Source organism: Pristiophorus japonicus, chromosome 7 (assembly GCF_044704955.1).
Source record: "Pristiophorus japonicus isolate sPriJap1 chromosome 7, sPriJap1.hap1, whole genome shotgun sequence".
Classification (NCBI taxonomy): Eukaryota; Metazoa; Chordata; class Chondrichthyes; family Pristiophoridae; genus Pristiophorus; species Pristiophorus japonicus.
The window spans coordinates 195975936-195994410 of record NC_091983.1 but is presented as its reverse complement, the minus strand read 5'-3'; the positions used below and the strand labels follow the sequence as shown (position 1 = coordinate 195994410).

The 18475-nt window shown below is 44.2% G+C and overlaps 1 protein-coding gene across 1 annotated transcript in view; it reads right to left on the bottom strand.

Annotated features, from left to right (window-relative positions):
* The window catches only part of cdc40 (cell division cycle 40 homolog (S. cerevisiae)), a 177475-nt gene that overhangs the window by 154528 nt on the left and 4472 nt on the right, over window positions 1-18475 (bottom strand). The window lies entirely within an intron of this gene.

Here is an 18475-nt window from a genome sequence, read left to right as displayed (position 1 = left end):
AATTCAACTTTGCAATGGATCAACGTCCACCAAGAACAAAGAATTTCTTGCATGAGGAAGTAGAGATATTAGTCAATGTAATTAAGCAGAGATGGCAGGAACTAGATACCAGCAACAGAGGTCGCATAAAAGTGCCACCAAAAGAAATGAAGAAATGGTGGAACCAAGTTCCAGAAGATTACTGCGCAGTGGTGCATACCATGAGATCTGGAAGCCAGTGTAAAAAGAAATGGCACGACCTTGGTCAAGTAGTTAGTATAAGTAATATTTCCCATTTTTAATTTTATCGTAATTGTAAGCTGGCTATCTGTATGTCCCACCTTGCAGACTGACACACTCTGTAAAAAGTTATAGTTTACTCTTCGCAGAAGAAATTGGTCCACAACAAAAGGGAGGCAACTCGAACAGGAGGAGGCGTGCCCAATCTGAATCCACTGACACCCTTGGAACAGATGGTAGATGCTATGATGAGTCGTACATGGAGAAAAGCAATCAGTACAGCACAAGCTGGGCCCGCACGCGAGGAAGAGGGCAAGTCCTGAAAATGCATCGTGGCCCTTTAAATCAACCTGCTGCCTAACCTGCTGTGTGTGAGAGTACTCATGCCACCCATCCGGCCCCCTCCCTTGCTGTTAAACATTTGACTGTTCTGATGTATTTTGCAGAACATGATGATGATGATGATGATGACGACGATGCTGCTGCTGCCAACCCTGAGGATCCTGAGGTTACAGAACAAGAACCAGTACAACCAGCTGCGGACGATCCAGACTGGATGATGGCAGCGATGACTGAAATGTCTGCAGGGGAGAGTTTCCAAATTAATGTTTATGAGCCCCCATCAAGGGGCATCAGAGTTTCAACCCCTAGCATAAATCTTGGTTCCATCTTCCATGGTTTTGATTCCAATGTTGCGGGTCCCAGTGGTGCTGCTGGTATAATGCAGCATTCTACGGTCAGTGCACTACCGTCCGAGCCTGCGCCTCCCTCTCGCATAGGTTCTGGTTCCACCTACTATGGTTTTGATTCCAACGCTGCGGGTCCCAGTGCTGCTGCTGATATCATGGAGCAGTTTACACCCATTCGTCCAACATCCCAGCCCACGGCTCGCACTCGAGTGCTGTCGTCTGGAACACCGAGCGCCCCACCATCCCAGCCCGAGCCTCTCTCTCTAGTACTGCCGTCTGCAACACAGAGCGTCCTACCGTTCCAGCCCGAGTCTCTCCCTCTAGTTCTGCCGTCTGCAACACAGAGTGCCCCACAGTCCCAGCCCACGCCTCCCTGTGTAGTGGTGCCGCTTGCAACACCGAGCGTCCCACCGTCCGTGCCCGCGCCTCCCAGTGTAGTGGTGCCACGAGGCAGACCCAGGCAGAGGAGAAGGAGATTGGAGACACGCTCTCCTGAGATGCAGCGTGCAACAGATGCGGATCGGGTTGTGGCATTGGGTATGGAGACCAATGAGCTTACCCGATCACTCATCGGTGGCATCAGTGCAGTTGACGGTCCTGACGGGAGAAATAGCAGTAATGACACGGGAACTTAGGGAGGGAATGTCCGAGGGAGTGCAATCGACGGCACAGGCCGTCAGGGAGGGCATGCAAGTGTCGGCACAGGACATCAGGGAGGGCATGCAAGTGTCGGCACAGGCCGTCAGGGAGGGCCTGGTTGAGGTAGCTGCTGCAATAAGGGCACACAGCCCGGCCAATCAAATGACACCCCCATGAAGAAGTGAACATTCACTGAGATATGGATGAGACATGGTTGCAGCCTTTCTTTGCTGCTTTTGTTCTTGTTCTTGATGTAGCTGTAGTAGTGTTTTTCAAATTGAAATTGTTTTGTAAGTTTTGTAACTTTACAACTTATAAGTGATCTTATGGTTTTTAAGTGATCTTATAGTGTAAATGCTCTCACATTTTTTTGTATCTTATTTAACTTTGCACCTAAAAAGTGATCCTGAAGTTTAAGTGTTCTTCAGAGTGTAAGATTTTTCACATTGAAACTGTTTTGTAAGTTTTGTAACTTTACAATTTATAAGTGATCTCAGGGTTTTCAAGTGATCTTATAGTGTAAATGCTCTCACATTCTGTAACTTATTTAATTTTGCACCAAAAAAGTGATCTTGAAGTTTAAGTGATCTTGAGTGTAAGATTTTTCACATTGCAATTGTTTTGTAACTTTTGTAACTTTACAAGTTTATAAGTGATCTTCAAGAGTCATATTAAAAAGTATAGTTTGATACAACAAATATTTTATTACAGTGACGTTAACTTTTCAATAAAATATTTTTTCATTAAAACTGTTTCATGTTCCATTAACACAACACAACATAGGAACAACTGCAAAGAATAAAAATGTCCATGCGCAAAAGTGGTCGCAGAGCCCTCAGGCATCAGTAGTTGAAGCGTTCACGGATGAGCTGCTGGCGCAAGGCTCGAGCAATCGTTAAAGGGGCACGATGGACGGCCCTCCTCCGACCTCGTGCTCCGGCATCAGGCACTTGCATGCTTTCCTGATCATCGTCATCATCCACATCCTGCTGTTCCGTAATATTATCATCATGCACTGGATCATCACGTAGGTCTTCTGGTTCCACTACCAGCTCCTGCTGCCTCATGATGGCTAAGTTATGAAGCATGCAGCACACATCAGTGAAGCGACCAACAATTTGAGGAGAATATAGCAACTGTCCTCCAGAATGGTCCAGGCATCGTAATCGCTGTTTCAATATGCCAATGGTCCTCTCAATGATGCTGCGCATCGCAATGTGCGCCATGTTGTATTGACGGTCAGCTTCTGTCCATGTCACGCATAGGGGCGTCATGAGCCAGGTGGTCAGGCCGTACCCTTTGTCTCCCAGTAGCCAGCTCTGCCCTTCTGGCTGCTGCTGAAACATGTCAGATATAACGCTGTTGCGTAGGATGAAAGCATCGTGGGTGTTGCCAGAGTATCTCGCATCGACTGACATGATGCGCTGCTTGTCGTCACACACGAGCTGCACATTGATAGAGTGGAAACCTTTCCTATTTCGGTACTGCTCAGAATCCTCCACAGGTGCTCGCAAGGCTATGTGGGTACAATCAATGCAGCCCTGTAACGTTGGGAAGCCGGCAATCTTGAAGAAGCCCACAGCCCTCTAATGGATCGCTTGTGTGGTCATTGGGAAATTGATGAAGTCATTCCTTCGCGCATACAGTGCAGCCGTGACCTGGTAAATGCAGGCATGTATTGCACGTTGAGAGATGGCACACACATCTCCAGTTGTAGCCTGAAACGATCCCGAGGCATAGAAAGAAAGTGCAGCTGTTACCTTCATTACAACAGACAGGGCAGTTGGCGTTCTGCTTCTGGGCTGCAAATCTGCTCTCACCATATCACAGATCTCAGTGACAACTTCTCTGCGAAAACGCAGCCTTTTCGCACAATCAGCCTCGCTCATGTCCAGGTACGAGCGCCTGGCTCGATATTGTCGACGTGGGTAAGGTCTCCTGCCCATCAACCTAAGGGCTACGACGTTCCTGGTGCGGTGAGCTCTAATCAATTCTCTCCTGATGGCGAACCATTGCATAATACGTGGTGTTGACAATGCAGCACCCATTATGAAAATTTAAGTATAAAACTGTTTATGTGGCTGCCTCTCCCTGTTCAAATGGCCTCAGTCCCCCTCACAGCTCGAAGGCTGCTTGATTGCTGTGTCTTTGCCTGCCGTCCAGTCACTGACGCCGCCCATATCGCATGGCCGAATGGCCTCAACCCCCTTCGAAAGCTGCGTGCGTGTTGCTTCCTCGGCTGCCGGCCAGTCATTGACGGAATAAAGGCCTGCCTGAAGCTCCGCAGCTCAGCGTGAAGGCTGCTTGCTGCCACTGTTGGGGCGGCCATCGAGACACTGACGCCACCCCTGCCTGTCTCCAACATGAAAGATCTGCCTGAAGCACAGCAGCTCGAAGGCTGCTGCTGTTTCACACAGGTAGGAACATGGATTATTTAATCTTTTTTTTGCTTATAAATTTTTATTCAGGTTGGATTTATTTGTATAATATTTGTATAAGTATGACTGCTGATTGATTGTAGAATTTACTGACTTCCCTCCCCCCACCCCCTTCTCCCCCCCCCATTCCCTACGCCTAATTTGTAACCTACGCCTGATTTTCTAAAGTGTAGACAAGGTTTTTTCGAACGTACAAAAATCTTCACTTACTCCATTCTAAGTTAGTTGGGAGTAAGTTTTCACTGCCTAAACTTTGAAAACAGGCGTAAGTGGCCAGACACGCCCCCTTTTGAAAAAAAAAATTCTGTTCCAAAGTGAAACTGTTCTAACTGACTAGAACTGGAGCAAACTAAATGCCGAGAATTAAAATTTCTAAGATACTCCATTCTAAACCAGTTGCTCCAAAAAAACAGGAGCAACTCAGGCCGAAACTTGGCCCCATTCAGTTTCTTAAATGAAAAGGGGATAAGGGGCTATAGGAAGCGGGCGGGGAAGTGGAGCTGAGTCCATGATCAGATCAGCCATGATCTTATTGAATGGCGGAGCAGGCTCGAGAGGCCGTATGGCCTACCCCTGTTCCTATTTCTTATGTTCTTATTAAACTTGGGGAATTGATTGACACATCACATCACCCTTTCACCTCTGGGATTTGGTTTCAAATCCAAGTCAGATTGATGAGATAAATGTCTTCTCTCTAAACAAAACAAATTTGGACTCACAGCATAAAACCACCTGTTAATCAGCACTAATTCACATTAAGTTGTCAGTCTCACTCAGAACCATTGTAAGGATATTTGCTGTAGGTAAACAGAGATGTCAAACTGGGATCATGGAAGATGCTCTTCAGACGACCACGGCCTGGATGAGTCAAAATATCCTCCAGCTAAACAGCAGCAAAATTGGAGCCAACTTCCTTAACTGCCACAAACACCTATGTACCTCTAGCCTCAAGCTCCATCTACCTCCTCAGCTGTCACCTAGCTTGGCTTTGGCAGCTCTTTCCTCAATCAATTCAAAAGTATTTCCACAGCCCCACTCCCTCTCTATAGCCCTGTATCTTCCTCTACTTCAAAAAGTTATCCAAATTCTCCTTAAAAGATACAATGGTCTTTGCCTCAACCACCTTCAGTGGCAAAACATTCCATGCTTCAATAACTCTGCATAAAGAAACTTCTCCTAACCTCTCTCCTCACTCGCTGTGAGAATTTTAAATTGATGACCCTTCTTCACTGACTCACCAACCAGAGGAAATCATCACAAGAACACAAGAACTAGGAACAGGAGTAGGCCATTTGACCCCTCGAGTCATTTAATAAGATCATGGCTGATTTGATCATGGACTCAGTTCCACTTCACTGCCTACTCCCCATAACCCTTTATTCCCTTATCACTCAAAAATCTGTCTATCTCTGCCTTAAATATATTCAATGACCCAGTCTCCACAGCTCTCTGGGGCAGAGAATTCCACAGATTTACAACTTTTCAAGGGAAGAAATTCCTCCTCATCTCAGTTTTAAATAGACAGCCCTTATTTTTGAGTGGAAACATACACTCTGCATCCATCTTGTCCAGCCCTCTCATTGGGCTCAAATTTGGCCCACCCCTTTTCCCGGCACATTCACCAGAGATACGCCGACTTTGTGGGCTGAAAACGGTGCCTAAAAAATCTCCCCCAATTCTGTGTTGCCTCTCCCGGGGCTTGGCGCAGCGTGGCCAGTCGATTGGGGGCGGAGCTAGGGCCCTGCGCCAGAAACAGTGCCGGCAGCTCTGCACATGCCGTTAAGAGTATGCGCGCATGCGCAGTAGCTCCTGCCCCCAGCCTGTGTGTGCGTGCTGCAGCGCGGGACCCGATGCGTCCCTCCCCTATCCCGGGTCGAGTGGCCTGCCACACAGGCCGGCCCGCTGCCTTCCCGAGCTAAGGCTACAACAAACAGGTTGGTGCGGGGAGAGTTTTGATCCGGTGGGGTGGGGGAGTTATGTGTGATAACTGTACAGCCAGTAATTTTAATGAGCTTACTCAAGACTTTCCTTCACCCTGTTGATGAAAATACTTTCCTACATAAGAACATAAGAATTACAAGCAGGAGGTACTTCTATTTTTTATTTGGATATTTTGAAAAAATTATGTAAATATGTTTTGTCTCTTTACTTCTTTTATTTTTGTAGTTTAAGCTTCCATGAATGCTTCTGTTGTATAGTAAATTAACTTTGTGAAGTTTGTCATATGATGTCCTGTATAGCTGTTTGATCCTATTCACATTCTTTAGTCAAGTCATTAAGTTCTGCTGGCCTCCGATGTACCTACCTGCACTGATTTCTTAACTCTCCGCAAGGGTTTTCTGAGGCCACATACGCTGGTCTAAGTTAGTTTGGAGTAACTATTAGCTGTCCAAATGGCCTAAATGGCCAAAACGGGCGTAGGTGGCTGGTAACGTCCCCTTTTGAAAAAAACTAAACTAAACTAAAAAAATCTTAACTAACTCACTTACACGGGTGCAAATTGAATGTGCAAAATGTGGATTTTTAAGATACTCCAGAAAAATCAAGTTGCTCCGTCCTGGGCAATTTTGAGCCCATTATCTTATATGTTTCGATAAGATCACCTCTCTTGAGTATAGACCCAACCTATCTTCATAAGTCAACTCCCTCATCTTCGGAATCAACCTTGTGAACCTTCTCTGAACTGCCTCCAATGCAGGTATATCCTTTCTTAAATACGGAGACCAAAACTGCACGCAGTACTCCAGGTATGGCCTCACCAATACCCTGTACAACAGTAGCAGGACTTCCCTGCTTTTATACTCTATTCCCCCTTACAATAAAGGCCAACATTCCATTTGCCTTCCTGTTAACTTGCTGTACCTGCATACTAACTTTTTGTGTTTCATGCACAAGGACCCCCAGGTACTGAACCACTTTGTAATTTTTCTCCATTTGAATTATAATCTGCTTTTCTATTTTTTCTGCCAAATTGGATAACCTCACATTTTCCTACATTTATAACTCCATCTGCCAAATTTTTGCCCACTCACTTACCCTGTCTATACCCCTTTGCAGATTTTTTGTGTCCCCCTCACAATTTGCTTTCCCTATTGGCTCAATCAAAACCCTCCATAATTTTAAAAACCTCAATTAAGTCTTCTCAGCCTCCTCCGCTCCAGTGAAAGTAGTCCCAATATTTCATGTTCCTCCTCATGACTAGTTTCCTATCCCTAGAATCAATGGGGTGAATCTACACTATACACTCTCGTGTTCTTTCTATTTATAGAGTACCCAAAACTGCAGCATGCTCTAACTTGTGGCCTAGCCAATGATTCATACAAATCTATCATTACTTCTTTGCACTTGTACTCAATGACCCTATTTATAAAACCAACAATGCTGACCTTTTTAAAAAAAAATAATGTCTATTATGTGGCACTTTATTAAACACCTTTTGAAAGTTCCTATGCACAACATCAACTGCATTACCTTCATCAACCCACTCCATTATTACATCAAAGTCATCAAACAAGTTTGTCAGACATCACTTACCTTTCACAAATCCGTGTTGGCTGTCATTAATTAATCCATGTTTTTCCAAATGAAAATTAATTTTGGTCTTTGAAAGTTCACCAACGTTAGGCTGACTAGTCTGTAGTTACTGGGTTTATTCCTGTCCCCTTTTATGAACAAGGGTGCAACATATACAACGCTCCAGTCCTCTGGCACCACTCCCATATCCAAGGAGGATTGAAAGATTGTGGCCAGAGCCTGTCATTTCCACCCTTATTTCCCTCAGCAACCCAGGATGCATCCGATCCAGACCAGATGATTTTTCTACTTTGAATGCTGCCAACCCTTTAAGTACATCCTCCGTAGCTATTTTTATATTATCTAATTTCTCCAATCTCTCCTCTTTTACTGTGGCATTAGCAGCACCCTCTTATTTTGTGAAGATATGTTTTTGGTACAGCTATGTCCTCTGCCTCCATAAGATTTCCTTTTGATCCATAATTGGCTCCACCCTTCCTTTAACTCTTTATATGTTTGTACAATCATTTAGTGTTTTCTATTATGTTGCTCACTAACCTTTCCTCATTTACTCTTTTTGTCCAGCTTATTTCCTTTTTCAGTTGTCCTCTGCACTTTCAGTATTCTGATTGATTCTCTACTGTATTTTGAACCTGACATTTATCATGTCTCCTTTTTCTGTTTATTATCCCAGGCTATATTAGGATAACTGAAGTTCTCAATTACCACAATTGTAATGTTTCTGAAATTTGTTTGCAGATTTTCTCCTCCATCTACTACCCAATATTTGGTGGTCTGTAGTAAATACCCAGCAGCCTAACAGCTTCTCTTCACCTTATCTCGAATCTAATGGATTCTGTCTTTGAACCCGCTAGCATATCATCCTTTTATAGGGCTGCAACAGTATCTTTGATCAAAACTGCCACCTGTCACCCCTCTCCCTCCTTTTCTCTTCTCTATCCCTCCTGAATACATTGTAACCGGAATATTAAATTCCCATTCCTGCCCTTGTTTGAGCCAGGTCTTCTTTGTTGCCACTACAGGTATGTCATAACGCCATGTGGCAATTTATGCCTGCAGCTCACCAACTTTATTTTTCACGCTTTGTGTATTTATGCACATCACTCCGTCTGCTTTGTATTTCTCTCCTGTCTGATCTCTCCTCTTTCTAGACTACTCTTTATACTAATGCTGTTTGCCTCTCCCAGTCGCCTATGAGCCTCGTTTCTCCTCTCTGATGTTTCATCCTGGTTTCCCTAACCCCTTGCCAAGTTAGTTTTAATTCTCTTCCCGAACACAAGTTATAGTAGCACTATGTATAATTATAGCATATTTATACCACTATCACTAATTTAACATCAATGAATTTAAGAGCAATCTTTTTATTAAGGCAGCTTTTTTTCAGTATCAGTCAGCTGATAGATACATGCATACACATAATTAGGGCGGCCTATAATATTCATGTCCACACCAATGCTTATTAGTTATGTAAATTTCCTAAAACAGTATTGCTTTTACAATTTAAAAGAAAAAATATTTGGACAGATTTTTCTATTGCCTCAGCCAGACAGCCTCCTGTATACAGAACTCACCAACCCCCACATGATTGAATCACAGAACACGAAATCCATTTCATGGAGCACAGACCAGTTTTCCACTGAGATAACTCCACAAAGAATAAAGCCATTATACTGCCTCAATCTTCATTTTAAAAATTGCTTGGTGGAAACTAAAGTGAAATCAGTCAACTTGCATCTTGAACAACAAACACACAAAAAATCTAAATAGTGTAATTGCCGGTATGTTTCGGTTTCCATTTTTGCAGCACAAACCAGATACATAGAGCATGTTAATGAAAAAATTAATTTCCAATTGAATTGGGCCAGCCCAAGTCAGACACCTCACTTCACGCCTCACTTTATTCTGCGCAGTCCAATTGTATATCCTAGCTCCATACAAAAATAATTCCGTTGATTGGATGAATTCCAAAGAAACCATGAAATCCTTTGTGAATTTCCAGTTTTTTGCCGAAAATTCGTGCTGTATTAACTCTTGCAACGAGAAACCCAGCTCTTTCTCTCTCTACACTGCAGTTATATAATGAAAGGCATCAGTTCGCATTATAAGCTGGCAGTTCCACACTTACTGAAGACCACATATAAGCACCATCACTATTTGGAGTATCATACTGAGCAAGCTTACAACTTGAAGCTGAGATAGCTATGCTACTGAAAATATAAGTATGTGCAGAATACCATTGCTGAAACTTCATGCACTGTGTCCCTGATCCTGGAAATGTTTCCCCCACCGCCCCTCACAACAGTACCTTCCCCTGAAATACTTTCCCTTATAGGAATAGTCCAAATGAACACTTGCTGAACCAGATTAACTGGAATGGGATATGGCAACTTGCTCATTGGTAACTGTACTCCGAATGTCCAAATCTTTCTCTATTCCCAGTAACCATCAAGTTCAAATTCATGAAACATTAGTCCTTGTCTGCACTTCACTGTTGAATCAGCCAATACAACTTTTTTAAGCCAGCTTACTTATTCACCATAGTCTTCAGCATAAACAAAATAGATGAAAAGATTGAAGAAAACAAGTAAGCACCAGCAAGACTTTGGAGTTGATGGTAAATACGTGAGCCTAGCTAATTCTTAGATGCCTGCAGTATAATTTTTTCAAAGTATAAAATTCATCTAAAAATTGTGAAACATTCTTACTCTGAAATTATGAAAGATTCTAAATACTCCGATAGTAATAGCATGTCACATACCGGTTTTATCATGCGACAACTTGCATTCTAACAGCACCTTAAACATAGAAAAACTTCCTAAAGCGCTTCACAGGGGTGTAATCAAAAAATGAATACCAAGCCAAAAAAAAGGAGCTATTAGGAGCAATGACTAAAAGCTAGGACAGCGAGGTGGGTTTAAGGAGGGCCTTAAGGAGGTGAAGAGGTGGGCTAGGGAGGGAATTCCAGAGTGGGAAATGGAGGCGGCTAAAGTGAGAAATTCCTCAGATAATGAAGCAGTCGTGCCCACATGCAGCAAGACCTGGATGACATTCAGGCTTAGGCTGATAAGTAGCAAATAACATTCACGCCACACAAATGCCAGGCAATGACCATTTCCAACAAGCGAGAGTTTAACCACCTCCCCTTGACATTCAACAGCATTACCAGCACCAAATCCCCCACCGTCAACATCCTGAAGGTAACCATTGACCAGAAAGTTAACTGGATCAGCCACATAAATACTGTTGCAACAAGAGCAGGTCAGAGGCTATGTATTCTGCAGCAAGTGTCTCATTTCCTGACTCCCCAAAGCCTTTCCACCATCTGCAAGGCACAAGTCAGGAGTGTGATGGAATACTCTCCACTTGCTTGGATGAGTGCAGCTCCAACAACACTCAAGAAGCTCGACACTATCCAGGACAAAGCAGCTCGCTTGATTGGCACTCCATCCATCATCTTAAACATTCACTCCCTCCACCACCAGCCCACCGTGGCTGCAGTGTGTACCATCTGCAAGATGCACTGCAGCAACTCTCCAAAGCTTTTTCGGCAGCAACTCCCAAACCCGCGAGCTCTACCACCTGGAAGAACAAGGCGCATGGGAACATCACCACCTGAAAGTTCTCCTCCAAATCACACAACGCCCTGACTTGGAAATATATCAACGTTCCTTCATCATCGCTAGGTCAAAATCCTGGAACTTCATCCTCAACATTGTGGGAGAACTTTCACCACATGATCTGCAGCAGTTCAAAGCGGCGGCTCACCACCACCTTCTCAAGACCAATTAGGAATGGGCAATAAACATTGGCCTTGCTGAGAATGACGTGAATAGCACGTTTAGCGAGTTGGTCTTACCGCAGGAAAAGGGTACACAGCCAGATAGGGAATGGAAGACCAACAGGAAGAGCAGTGCAAGGAAGGTAGTGCATGGGTCCCCTGCGGTCATCCCCCTGCAAAACAGATACACCGCTTTGGGTACTGTTGAGGGGGATGCCTCATCGGGGAGAGCAGCAGCATCCAAGTCCGTGGCACCGTGGGTGGCTCTGCTGCACAAGAGGGCAGGAAAAAGAGTGGGAGAGCGATAGTGATAGGGGATTCAATTGTAAGGGGAATAGATAGGCGTTTCTGCGGCCGCAACCGAGACTCCAGGATGGTATGTTGCCTCCCTGGTGCAAGGGTCAAGGATGTCTCGGAGCGGGTGCAGGACATTCTAAAATGGGAGGGTGAACAGCCAGTTGTCGTGGTACATACAGGTACCAACGATATAGGTAAAAAACGGGATGGGGTCCTACGAGACGAATTTAGGGAGCTAGGAGTTAAATTAAAAAGTAGGACCTCAAAAGTAGTAATCTCAGGATTGATATCAGTGCCATGTGTTAGTCAGAGTAGGAATTACAGGATAGCTCAAATGAATACGTGGCTTGAGCAGTGGTGCAGCAGGGAGGGATTCAAATTCCTGGGGCATTGGAACCAGTTCTGGGGGAGGTGGGACCAGAACAAACCGAACGGTCTGCACCTGGGCAGGACCGGAACCAATATCCGAGGGGGAGTTTTTGCTCGTGCTGTTTGGGAGGCGTTAAACTAATATGGCAGGGCGATGGGAACCTATGCAGGGAGACAGAGGGAAATAGAATGGAGCCAGAACCAAAGATAGAAAGGAGAATAGTAAAAGTGGAGGGCAGAGAAACCCAAGGCAAAAAACAAAAAGGGCCACATTACAGCAAAATTCTAAAGGGGCAAAGTGTGTTCAAAAGACAAGCCTGAAGGCTCTGTGCCTTAATGCGAGGAGTATTCGGAATAAGGTGGACGAGTTAACTGTGCAGATAGCAGTTAACGGATACGATGTGATTGGCATCACGGAGACATGGCTCCAGGATGATCAAGGCTGGGAACTCAACATCCAAGGGTATTCAGCTTTTAGGAAGGATAGACAGAAAGGAAAAGGAGGCGGGGTGGCGTTGGTGGTTGAAGAGGAAATTAATGCAACTGTAAGGAGGGACATTAGCTTGGATGATGTGGAATCGGTATGGGTGGAGCTGCGGAATACCAAAGGGCAGAAAACGCTAGTGGGAGTTGTGTACAGTCCACCAATTAGTAGTAGTGAGGTTGGGGACAGCATTAATCAAGAAATAAGGGATGTGTGCAATAAATGTACAGCAGTAATCATGGGCGACTTTAATCTACATATTGATTGGGCTAACCTAACTGGTAGCAATGCGGTGGAGGAGGATTTCCTGGAGTGTATTAGGGATGGTTTTCTAGACCAATATGTCGAGGAACCAACCAGGGAGTTGGCCATCCTAGACTGGGTGATGTGTAATGAGAAGGGAATAATTAGCAATCTTGTTGTGCGAGGCCCCTTGGGGAAGAGTGACCATAATATGGTAGAATTCTTTATTAAGATGGAGAGTGACAAAGTTAATTCAGAAACTAGGGTCCTGAACTTAAGGAAAGGTAACTTTGATGATATGAGGCGCGAATTGGCTAGATTAGACTGGAAAATGATACTTAAAAGGGTTGACGGTGGATAGGCAATGGCAAACCTTTAACGATCATATGGACGAACTTCAACAATTGTACATCCCTGTCTGGAGTAAAAATAAAATGGGGAAGGTGGCTCAACCGTGACTAACAAGGGAAATTAAGGATACTGTTAAATCCAAGGAAGAGGCATACAAATTAGCCAGAAAAAACAGCAAACCGGAGGACTGGGAGAAATTTAGAATTCAGCAGAGGAGGACAAAGGGTTTAATTAAGAGGGGGAAAATAGAGTACATGAGAAAGCTTGCCAGAAACATAAAAACTGACTGCAAAAGCTTCTATAGGTATGTAAAGAGAAAAAGATTAGTGAAGACAAACGTAGGTCCCTTGCAGTCGGTTTCGGGTGAATTTATAATGGGGAACAAAGAAATGGCAGAGCAATTGAACAAGTACTTCGGTTCTGTCTTCACAAAGGAAGAGACAAATAACCTTTCGGATGTACTAGGGGACCGAGGGTCTAGTGAGAAGGAAGAACTGAAGGATATCCTTATTAGGCGGGAAATTGTGTTAGGGAAATTGATGGGATTGAAGGCCGATAAATCCCCAGGGCCTGATAGTCTACATACCAGCGTACTTAAGGAAATGGCCTTAGAAATAGTGGATGCATTGGTGATAATTTTCCAACAGTCTTTCGACTCTGGATCAGTTTCTATGGAATGGAAGGTTGCTAATGTAACACCAGTTTTTAAAAAGGCGGGAGAGAGAAAACGGGTAATTACAGACCGGTTAGCCTGACATCAGTATGGGGAAAATGTTGGAATCAATCATAAAGGATGAAATAGCAGCGCATTTGGAAAGCAGTGATAGGATTGGTCCAAGTCAGCATGGATTTATGAAAGAGAAATCATGCTTGACAAATCTTCTGGAATTTTTTGAGGATGTAACTAGTAGAGTGGACAAGGGAGAACCAGTGGATGTGGTGTATTTGGACTTTCAAAGGGCTTTTGATAAGGTCCCACACAAGAGATTAGAAACATAGAAACATAGAAAATAGGTGCAGGAGCAGGCCATTCAGCCCTTCTAGCCTGCATCGCCATTCAATGAGTTCATGGCTGAACATGAAACTTCAGTACCCCCTTCCTGCTTTCTCGCCATAACCCTTGATCCCCCGAGTAGTAAGGACTTCATCTATAGATTTTGGTTTGCAAAATCAAAGCACATGGTATTGGGGGTAATGTACTGACATGGATAGAGAACTGGTTGGCAGACAGGAAGCAGAGAGTCGGGATAAACGTGTCCTTTTCAGAATGGCAGGCAGTGACTAGTGGAGTTCCACAGGGCTCAGTGCTGGGACCCCAGGTCTTTACAATATATATTAATGATTTAGATGATGGAATTGAGTGTAATATCTCCAAGTTTGCAGATGACACTAAACTGGGTGGCGGTGTGGGCTGTGAGGAGGACGCTAAGAGGCTGCAGGGTGACTTGGACAGGTGAGGCAAGTGGGCAAATACATGGCAGATGCAGTATAATGTGGATAAATGTGAGGTTATCCACTTCGGGGACAAAAACACAAAGGCAGAAAATTATCTGAATGGCAGCAGATAAGGAAAAGGGGAGGTGCAGCAAGACCTGGGCGTCATGGTTCATCAGTCATTGAAGGTTGGCATGCAGGTACAGCAGGCGGTGAAGAAGGCAAATGGTATGTTGGCCTTCATAGCAAAGGGATTTGAATATAGGAGCAGGGAAGTCTTACCGCAGTTGTAAAGGGCCTTGTTGAGGCCCCACCTGGAATATTGTGTTCAGTTTTGGTCTCCTAATCTGAGGAAGGACGTTCTTGCTATTGAGGGAGTGCAGCGAAGGTTCACAAAACTGATTGCAGGGATGGCTGGACTGACATATGAGGAGAGACTGGATCAATTGGGCCTTTATACACTGGAGTTTAGAAGGATGGGAGGAGATCTCATAGAAACATATAAGATTCTGACATGACTGGACAGGTTAGATGCGGGAAGAATGTTCCCGATGTTGGGGAAGTCCAGAAGCAAGGGACACGGTCTTAGGATAAGGGGCAGGCCATTTAGGACTGAAAGGAGGAGAAACTTCTTCACTCAGAGAGTTGTTAATCTGTGGAATTCCCTGCCGCAGAGAGTTGTTGATGCTAGTTCATTGGATATATTTTTGAGGGAGTTAGATATGGCCCTTACGGCTAAAGGGATCAAGGGGTATGGAGAGAAAGCAGGAAAGGGGTACTGGGGGAATGATCAGCCATGATCTTATTGAATGGTAGTGCAGGATCGAAGGGCCGAATGGCCTACTCCTGCACCTATTTTCTATGTTTCTATGTTTGCCAGCGACACCCACATCTCATTAACAAATATTTAAAAAAATAAAGGCACAGACACCAGTGGTGGGACGAAGGGAGGGTGAATGCAGAAGAGCTAGAGTCAGAAGAATGGAGTTCGAGAGGAGAGATTATAAAGCTGGAGGAGGTTGCAGAGATAGGGAGGGGAGAGGCGAGGCCATGAAGGGATTTAAACAGAAGCACAAGAACTTTAAATCTGAGGCATTGGGGGACAGGGAGCCAATCCAGGCCAGCAAAGACAGGGATGATAATGAGTTGGACTTGGTGCAGAATAGGATACAGAGTTTTGTAAGAGCTTAAGTTTACTGAGGACAAAGAACCGGAGACAGAAATAGTCATGGCTGTAGGTGAGAAAAGCATGGATGAAAGTCTCAGTATCGGATGGGCTGAAGGGCAGAAGCGGACAATGTTACAGAGGCTCAAGTAGGCGATCATTGTGATGGAGATGATATGGGGTTAGAAGATCAGCTCATTGTCAATAGGATTTCAAGGTTGCAAACAGCCCGAGACAGCGTCCAGGGAAAGGGAATGGAATCAGTGGCATGGGTACAGAGTTTGAAGTGGGGACGAAGACAATGGCTTCAGTCATCTTAATGTTAATGGAGTTAGGAGTAATATATTAGCATGGATAGAGGATTGGCTAATGAACAGAAAACAGAGAGTAGGTTCATTCTCGGGTTGGCAATCAGTAACCAGTGGGGTGCTGCAGGGATCAGTGCTGTGACCCCAACTATTTACAATCTATATTAACGACTTGGAGGAAGGAACCGAGTGTAACGTAGCCAAGTTTGCTGATGATACAAAGATGGGAGGAACAGCAATGTGTGAGGAGAACACAAAAAATCAGCAAAAGGACATAGACAGGCTAAGTGAGTGGGCAAACATTTGGCAGATGGAGTATAATGTTGGAAAGTGTGAGGTCATGCACTTTGGCAGAAAAAAAAATCAAAGAACAAGTTATTATTTAAATGGAGAAAGATTACAAAGTGCTGCAGTACAGCGGGATCTGGGGGTACTTGTGCATGAAACACAAAAGGTTAGTGTTATATATGTAAACCTGTAAATACCTTGTTTAACCACCAGAGGGCTCATCCCCTGGAGTCCCAAGGGATCCCACAATCCCTTGGGAGCACCTGTACATAAGGAGGCCTCACAGGCTGGAGAGGCACTCTGGAGACCGGTAATAAAGGACTGCGGTCACACCTTACATTGAGCTCACAGTATCTGGTCAGACTCTTTATTCAATACATAACAGTTAGAATGCAAGTACAGCAAGTGATCAGGAAGGTCAATGGAATCTTGGCCTTTATTGCAAAGGGGATGGAGTATAAAAGCAGGGAAGTCTTGCTGCAGTTGTACAAGGTATTGGTGAGGCCACACCTGGAATACTGCATGCAGTTTTGGTTTCCATATTTACGAAAGGATATACTTGCTTTGGAGGCAGTTCAGAGAAGGTTCACAAGGTTGATTCCAGAGATGAGGGGGTTGACATGAAGAAAGGTTGGGTAGGTTGGGCCTCTACTCATTGGAATTCAGAAGAATGAGAGGTAATCTTATCGAAAGTATAAGATTATAAGGGGACTTGACAAGATGGATACAGAGAGAATGTTCCCGCTGATAGGGGAGACTAGAACTAGAGGGCATAATCTTAGAATAAGGGGCCGCCCATTTAAAACTGAGATGGGAAGAAATTTCTTCTCTCAGAGGGTTGTGGATCTGTGGAATTCGCTGTCTCAAAGAGCTGTGGAAGCTGGGACATGGAAATAGACAGTTTCTTAAACGATAAGGGAATAAGGAGTTATGGAAGGTGGGCAGGGAAATGGACCTGATTCCATGATCAGATCAGCCATGATTGTATTAAATGGCGGAGCAGACTCGAGGGGCCGTATGGCCTACTCCTGCTCCTATTTCTTATGTTCTTATGTTAACAGTAGGAAATTGCAGCTCAAATAAGACCTGATATTAGACAAGCAGTGGAGGGGTCAAGGTGGGTGGTGGTGAGTTAGCTGGGTGTTAACAGTGAATATAGAAACATAGAAAATAGGTGCAGGAGTAGGCCATTTGGCCCTTCGAGCCTGCACCACCATTCAATAAGATCATGGCTGATCATTCCCTCAGTACCCCTTTCCCGCTTTCTCTGTGGAAGTTGGCACATGTTGTTGCCAAGGGACAGTGTGTAGTTAGAATCATAGAATAGTATAGCACTGAAGGAGTCCACTCAGCTCATCAAGTCTGTGCTAGCTCTTTCGAAGATCAATCCAGACAGTCCTACTCCTCCGCTCTTTCCCCATATCCCTGCAGTTTTTTCTCCTTCAAGTATTTATCTAATTTCCTTTTGAAGGGTACTACTGAATATGTATCCACCATTCTTTTAGGCAACGCATTCTAAATTCTAACCACTCATTGCATAAAAACATTTTTCCTCATGTTGTCTCTGGTTCTTTTGCCAAATACCTTAAATCTGTGCCCTCTGGTTATCAACCCTTCAGCCAATGGAAACGGTTTCTCATTATTTACTCTATCTAAACCCTTCATAATTTTAAATACCGCTATCAAATCTCCTCTTGGCCTTCTCTGCTCGAAGGAGAACAATCCCAGCTTCTCCAGTCTATCTATGTAATTGTAATCCCTCATCCCTGGAACCATTCTAGTAAATCTCTTCTGTACCCTCTCCAAAGCTTTCACGTCATTCTTAAAGTGTGATGCCCAGAATTGAACACAATACTCCAGCTGGGGCTGTAGTAAGTGTTTTATATAGGTTTAGCATAACTTCCTGGCTTTTGTACTCTATGCCTCTATTTATAAAGGCCTCTCTCTCTCTTCTTGCACTCCCTTTAAATTTGTACCATTTAGCATATATTATCTCTCCTCATTCTTCCTACCAAAATGTAACACCTAACAAATTCTGCGTTGAATTTCATCTGTCATCTACCAGTCTGCCAAGTCCTCTTAAAGTCTATTACTATCTTCCTCACTTTTTACTATCAAGTTTCACGTCATCTGAAAAATGTAAAATTGTGCCCTGTATCCCCAAGTCCAAGTCAATAATGTCTATCAAAAACAGCAGTGGTCTAAGTACTGAATCTTGCAGAACTCCACTGTACACCTC